General features: G+C 48.3%; 1 long non-coding RNA gene across 2 annotated transcripts in view; it reads right to left on the bottom strand.

The window, feature by feature from the left end:
* Positions 1–1263: 1263 nt before the first annotated feature.
* Positions 1264–7112, bottom strand: part of LOC123601395 — a 28834-nt gene continuing 22985 nt past the window's right edge. The window contains exons 3-5 of one of the 2 annotated variants that reach the window (XR_006714083.1): positions 4240–4323; positions 3186–3790; positions 1264–2008 (exon numbers count right to left, since the gene is read on the bottom strand). This is a non-coding gene — a long non-coding RNA (uncharacterized LOC123601395). The remainder of the gene's footprint in view (positions 2009–3185; positions 3791–4239; positions 4324–7112) is intronic. The other variant, XR_006714084.1, reaches the window with a different exon arrangement.

Raw genomic sequence — 7112 nt, 5'->3', positions numbered from 1 at the left:
GCCGCGGACCCAGTGTGCCCACCGAGGCCTGGGGAGTGCCCCCCGGGGCACCCTCAGACCGACCCTTCTCCTACAGGATTGTTTCCGCGGATAGATGCCCTCCGTTTTGATTCCTGGGAATGCTGCGGTGCGGGGCCTCACAGGAATCTTCTTTCAGTTTGCTCCCCCCGGGGATGCGGAGATCAAAACCCAGCTGAGAAATAGGATGAGGCCTCACAGCGATGAAATAATAAATGACAGCAGAGCGAGGTGAGGCCTCTGGGCTGGAGATTCTACGGACACTTGTCACGCCCGGGTGAGTGAGGGGCCGTAGGAGGACAGCGCTCCCCCGGGGCAGGGGGGCAGGCCTGACTTTTACAGGCTGACAGAAGAGCATGGGGGTTAAGAGCACAGACTCAGGAGCCAAATCTTGGCTTTACTACTTACAAGCTGTGTTGCTTTAGGAAAGTTACTTAACTTCTCTGTGCCTCAGGTTTTTTGTTTTTGTTTTTCTTGTCTGTAAAGTGAGTTGTCGTGAGGATAACTCATCAGATACATCAAATAAGTGCACGTAGGCTGCTTACAACGGTGTCCAGCATGAGGAGAGTACCACGTAAGTATCTTCTTTAGCAAGTGCTATGGTAGCTAAGAGTGACATTATTTACCCAAGTTTGCGTGTTCGTATTTCTCAGTCAGGAGGCTCTGGGGATTCTGCATCCCCACTGTGCCTTGTGCCAAGTCTTGCCTCACCTTCCTCCGTGCTGTCATCATCTCTCCGAAGTGAGACGGGGCATTCATCACTCCGCACCCCGCCCCCGCCTCAGAGCCCTGGTGCGAGCTACTGCACATGTACCCGGGCCCGTGACATCACCAGGCGGGACAGACGTGCGTGTGTGGACAAGGGGATGACATGAAGGGAGGGATGAAATGTGCCTCCAGGTCCCTGTTTCCCCTGCCAGGTGATTCAGGCACGTGGCCTCACGGGTCACCGCTGGCCAGGCAGGCAGGGGGAGGACAAGTGGGTCTGAGGAGATAAGGACAGGATTGGGGGGGGGGGGAGGTGGCTCAGGTCCTGTGCAGGGGCTGACTTGGTGCTAAGGCAACAGGAGAGAAATGAGCAGAGTTTTATTTAAGAGCCATCTCTCTGGGGCCACCTGGGGGGCGCAGTCGGTTAAGCATCTGACTCTTGGTTTCAGCTCAGGTCATAATCTCACGGTTCATGAGTTCGAGCTCTGCATCAGGCTCTGCCCTGAAAGCGCAGAGCCTGCTTGGGATTCTCTCTCTCCCTCTCTCTTTGCCCCTCCCTGGCTTGTGCGCTCTCTCTCTCTCTCAAAATAAATGAATGCACTTAAAAAAAGAGAGATAGAGAGATCTCTCTGACTCTTGGATAGAAAGGGGGCTTAGCACAGGGCAAGCTGGGAAGTGAGGAGGGCAGGTACGGAGCCGTCGTGGGAGGAAGCGACAGAGACCTGCATCTAGGTGATGGCAGTGGGGAAGGTGCAGAAGGACAGACGAGTTCGACTATAAAGGGAAGAATTGGCCAGACTTGGTGACCACTTAGGTGTCAGCAGTGGGGAGGAGGAGAGACTTCCTGGTGGCAGGTGGTCTCCAGAATAACGGATAGGAAAGTGGTTTGTCAACCGTGACAAGCTCTATGTTGTCAAAGACGTCATTCCACACAGGGCGACCCCACAAGGAAAAGGGGAAAACGGTAGTGTTTCTTGCTTCCATTAAACACAGATTGTGCCCCTACCAGAGGGAGCAGGCAGACGGGGCCCTGATTTGGAGGTGCTCACGTTTGAACTGGGGAGACAGGCCCTCTGCCTGAGGAGGCCCCATACTTCCTGCCTCGCCCAGGCTGGGTCACAAACCACGGAGGACTTGAGCCTCCCCCGGGGCAGGGACCTCCAGGCCAGCCTGAGTTACCACCACCTCTACGTCTCCCACCCTTCCCCAGAGCACTGGGTGACATGTAGTCTCAAGTCGCAGTTGCTGGCGTATCCAGACGCTTGTCAGCTGGTTGCTTCATCTGTGAAATGGGGATGACGAGAGGAGGATTAAGAAACACATGTAAATTTCCAAGTACAATGTTGGCACATAGTAAGTGTTCAATTAAATGAGGCACTCTATCACTATTACTGCTTATTACTGTACTTAGCACATCCCCATCTGGTCTTTTCTCTCCTTGCCTTCAATACCTCCAATATTTCCCAGCCCCTCTCCTCCCGGGAAGACTTGTCTAAGATCGTTAATCCTCCCCCACATACACCTGAGGACTCAGTGGAGGTCTGATCAAACCGCCCCAGGTTCCAGGTGGAGTCTACTTCCTTCTTTGAGTGGATCTACTCTACTGTCAAGAGAAGAGACAGAATCGGGAAGGAGAGAGAACTTTCTGGTTTCTGAGGTCTGCTCAGCACCAACCACATCACTACGCTACCTGGTGGAGTCCTCACAGCCCTAGACGAAGGGATGATTGCCTCACTTCATAGGAAAGATAAAATGAAGTATAGAGAGGTCAAGTGGCATGACTGAAGGTCCAACAGAAATAACCAGAGACCAGGATTAAATAGGGGGCTGTCTGATTCAAAAATCCGGGCCCTTGCCTCTGACCCTGAAAATCTCATGGAAACTCCCATCCTTGGACGGGTAGGAGCGGCCGTCCCTTTGATTAAAGCTAAAGGAAGAGAGTCAGTCATTCAGTTCCATGGGGACTTCCAGATGGAATCACCAAAGAAACAAAGTATGTTTTAGACCTAGATAACCCAGACTGGCGGGATGTGTATCCCATTCCTTCTGGGTGTGGCCCGGACACAGTGACGGTTGTGAAATGGAAGGGCCATGAAAGGAGTCAGGCCGAGGGTGTAGGTGAGCAGACACGTATCTGGGCAGTGTCTCCAGTACCCCCAGGGCTCTAGCCCAGGCTGTGCCAGAGACCGGCTGTGAAGCAGAAGCAATTCCAAGTCCTAAGCCCTCTTAAGGGCACAGAGCACACACTCTGCCTTGATTAATGGGAGAACATTAGCGTCTGCTCTCTCAATCTGCTCTCTCACTCCTTCCTGGCTTTCAGCCACCGGGAGGAGGTGTTCACATTTACCACAGCCTGCCCTTTTGCGTGCAGTTTAGACATCTCTTTGCCATCTGTCATTCGACCGCAGGTGGAGGTGGAGTCAAGAGTCCTGGATTCAAATCCAAGCTCTGCCATTTACCAGCTGGGGACTGTGAGATTTTCACTGGTTAGGCGAGGGCATTGGGCTTAGGGAGGTCGCTAGGGCAAATGACAGAAAAGGGTTTAAATCCAGGTTTTTGCGATTCCAAATCCAAGGCTCTTTCCAAAAGAAGAACATCTGGTCCATGGAGAAAGGAAAACTTCAGCAAGCCGAACATCTTTGCTTCGTCTCCTACTTGACATCTGAGACCAACTGAACTCAACTACCAGCTGACTCAACGTGTTAGGCAGAAGGTCAAAGCTCTCTCTGTCCCGTTCAGGTTTCATCCATAAAGACTCCTTTGGCTGTGTGAGATCGTACCTCCTTTGTGGGACCCCACGCCATCTTCTGGACAGCACAGACCACCTATGGGTTACCTCAGCCTTGGGAGGTTCAACCTTTCTCTGGAGGGCAAATGCTGACCAGGAATTCAAGATGGCAGGACGTGGGGAGTGGGGCTGAGGCAATCCATAAAAGGATTGTTCTCTATACCCATAAAAGGATAAAGTCAGCGTGACTTCTGGAGACCAGGCTGCCAGCCAGCACTTTGCGAAGTTGTGTTCCGAGGATGGCCCCTGTAGCTTGTCTTTCTTGGTCTCCTTTTCCTAGGAGGAGATGGAAACACACTTTGCATTACATGGTCACAGAGTCTAAAGAGAAGTAAGTTATTACTCATTCATTCATTCATGTATTCATCCTGCCAGGCACTGGGCTACTATTGTAAAAAGACAGAGCATGGCCTCTGCCCTCCCAGGCTTAGGGAAGTGACATGAGATCTGGGGCAGGTGGACCAGGGCTCTGCCCCAAGCCCCAGAATTTACTACCCATATGATCTGACCTGTTCCTAAACCCCCTGAACCACAGTTCCCTTGGGTGTCAGATATGTGTGATGATGCCTCCCTCCCGTGATTCATGTGAGTGAAAGGATTTAATCAAGCAAATGCAGACGTTCTTTGCTAACCATAAAGGTCATATCAATTTCAGTTACCACTGTGAATAATGTGACCATTATTATCGCTACACTTTTCCCCTGGGGAGGTTTTCTCTGACTGACCTGTGTCTTGTGCCAGAATCCGGGTAAAATTTACTTCAACCGCAGGCTCTGACAATATTGATTGATCTACTTGAGATCGTTAACCTACTTAAAAAAAAAAGCACAAACTCATGTACTGTAAAATTCACCCACTTAAAGTTCAGTGTTTTTTAGTATATTCAAAGGGTTGTATAACCATTGCTGCATCTAATTTTAGAACAGTTTCATTCCACCTAAAAGAAACTCCATAGCCATAAGCAGTCACTCCCATTCACTCCCATCAACCCACCATAAGCAACCAGGAGTCTTTTTGTCTCTAGAGATTTGTGTCTTCTGGACATTTCATATAAACGGAATCATTGAATGTGTTGGCTTCTTTTACTCAACATAGTGCTTTCAGGGCTCACGTTGTAGCATGTATCAATATTGCCTTTCTTTTCATTGCTAAATAATACTCCATTTCATAGAGAAAGCAAACTGTATTCATTTCATCATCAGTTAGTAGACATTGGGTTATTTCCACCTTTTGGCTCTTATGAACGATGCTGCTGTGAACATTAGAATACAAGTTTCTGTGTAGACCTGCGTCTTCCTTTCTCTTAGGTACGTACCTGGGAAAGGAACGGCTGACTCGTATAGTAGCTCTGTGTTTAGCGTTTGGAGGAACCGCCACACCGTTTTTCAAAGCAGCGGCAGCATTTTACATCCCCACCAGCAGTGTTCGAGTGTTCCAACTTGTCCACGCCCTCACCAACACTTGCTATCTTTTTGCTTAAAGTCATCCTAGTAGATGTGAAGTGATCACTCCTTAGAGCCTTGATTGCATTTCCCTAATGACTAATGATGTTGCCCATCTTTTCATGTGCTTATTGGCCATCTCTAGATCTTGCCAAAATGTCTATTCAAATCCTCTGCCCCATTTTAGATTGTGGCCTTTCTCTTTTTTTTTTTTTTTTAAACATTTATTTATTTTTGAGACAGAGAGAGACAGAGCATGAACGGGGGAGGGTCAGAGAGAGAGAGGGAGACACAGAATCGGAAACAGGCTCCAGGCTCCGAGCTGTCAGCACAGAGCCCGACGCGGGGCTTGAACTCAAGAACCTCGAGATCATGACCTGAGCCGAAGTTGGACGCTTAACCGACCGAGCCACCCAGGCGCCCCTGTGGCCTTTCTCTTTTTATGATGAGCTGAGAGTTCTTTATATATTTTGGATACAAGCCCCTTATCCAATATATGATTTTCAAATATTTTTCTCCCGTTCTTCGACTTGTCTTTTTTTCTCTTTTTTCTTCCTTCCTTCCTTTTCTTTTTCTTTCTTTCTTTCTTTCTTTCTTTCTTTCTTTCTTTCTTTCTTTTCTTTCTTTCTCTTTCTTTCAATATTTTTAAATGTTTATTTATTCTTTGAGAGAGGGAGAGTGAGAGAGAACAAGCAGGGGAGGGCAGAGAAAGGGAGACACAGAATCTGAGCCAGGCTCCAGGCTCTGAGCTGTCAGCACAGAACCTGATGTGGAGCTCGAACTCACGGACTTCAAGATCATGACCTGAGCTGAAGTCAGACGCTTAACCGACTGAGCCACCCAGGCACCCCTCTTTATTCCCTTTCTTGATGGTATTGTTTGCAGCACAAAAAATTTAAATTTCGATGAAATTCGATGAAGTCAATTTATCCACTTTTTTCTTTTTCTGCTTATGTTTTCAGTGTCATGTAACGTCTACTTTTAAACTTCTGTGTGTCTGTTATTTCAACAAAGCTTTGAGATTAAATATCCAGCATGATTTCCAAATCGAAAAAAAAAAAAGCAGTGAATCATCACTATAATCTTAAGTTATAGTAACTGAATAAGCCCAATTGAAACCTTCTTGCTGTGGAAGAAATGAGGAAAGGACGGAGGTCGAGGCAGGCTAGCCATGCGCCTCCTCCCCTTACCATTGCCAATGCAAGATACTTGCACAGGGACTTTCTTTAAGGAAGAAAGAGTGAAAGTGCCCTGGGACTGAGAGATGAAGGAGTGAAGGAAGGCAGTTATCTATGCTGCATTTGTGTCCAAGGGCCAAGCAAAGCCAAGTCTGGATTCCTAGGCCACCTTTTCCACCCTCCCCTCCCCGTTTCCCACCCAGGGGGGCCTGTGGGGATGAGGAAGCTCTCCAAGATGGCTGACAGAACACCAGGGCCTTTGAACACGCTCTTCCCTCTGCCTGGAAAGTTTCTTGCTCCCAGTCCTTCACCCAGCCAACTCCTACACCTCTTTTTTGCTCCTATTTCATTTGTTGGTTCCTAAAGAAAACTCCCCCGATCCCTACCCATCCTGCCCCCGTAAGATCAGATACCCCAGAAGACATTTCATAGCTACCTGTACTTTTCCTTCGTGATACTTTTCACAAATTTTAACTACATATTCATTCTAATTACGTATTTTATCATCTGTCTTATCTAAAATTTTTTGATGTTTATTTAGTTTTGAGAGAGACAGCGTGAGCAGAGGAGGAGCGCAGAGAGAGGGAGACAGAATTCGAAGCAGGCTCCAGGCTTTCAGTTGTCAGCACAGAGCCCAATGAGGGGCTGGAACTCACGAACCGTGAGATCATGACCTGAGCCGAAGTAGGAGGCTTAACCGGCTGAGCCACCCAGGCGCCCCTATCATCTGTCTTTTTTAATAGGCTGCAAACTCCATGAGAACAGGGCCTATGTTTATTTTGCTCACAATTATAGGCTTATCGCAGAGTGTGGCATAAAGTAGAATCTCAAATACTTGTGGAATGAATGAATGAATGAATGATTACAGGAACTGGAAATCCCTCCCGAATGGCCCATTTGTTTTCAGAGGGGTTTGTTTTCACAGTCCTTATGGAACCAGAGTCATACAAGAAGGTCAGTCCCCCGGGGTGCGTGGGT

This window comes from Leopardus geoffroyi, chromosome D1, assembly GCF_018350155.1.
Source record: "Leopardus geoffroyi isolate Oge1 chromosome D1, O.geoffroyi_Oge1_pat1.0, whole genome shotgun sequence".
In the NCBI taxonomy this organism is placed as follows: domain Eukaryota; kingdom Metazoa; phylum Chordata; class Mammalia; order Carnivora; family Felidae; genus Leopardus; species Leopardus geoffroyi.
The sequence above is the reverse complement of the archived record's forward strand: the minus strand, read 5'-3'. Positions and strand labels throughout refer to the sequence as shown.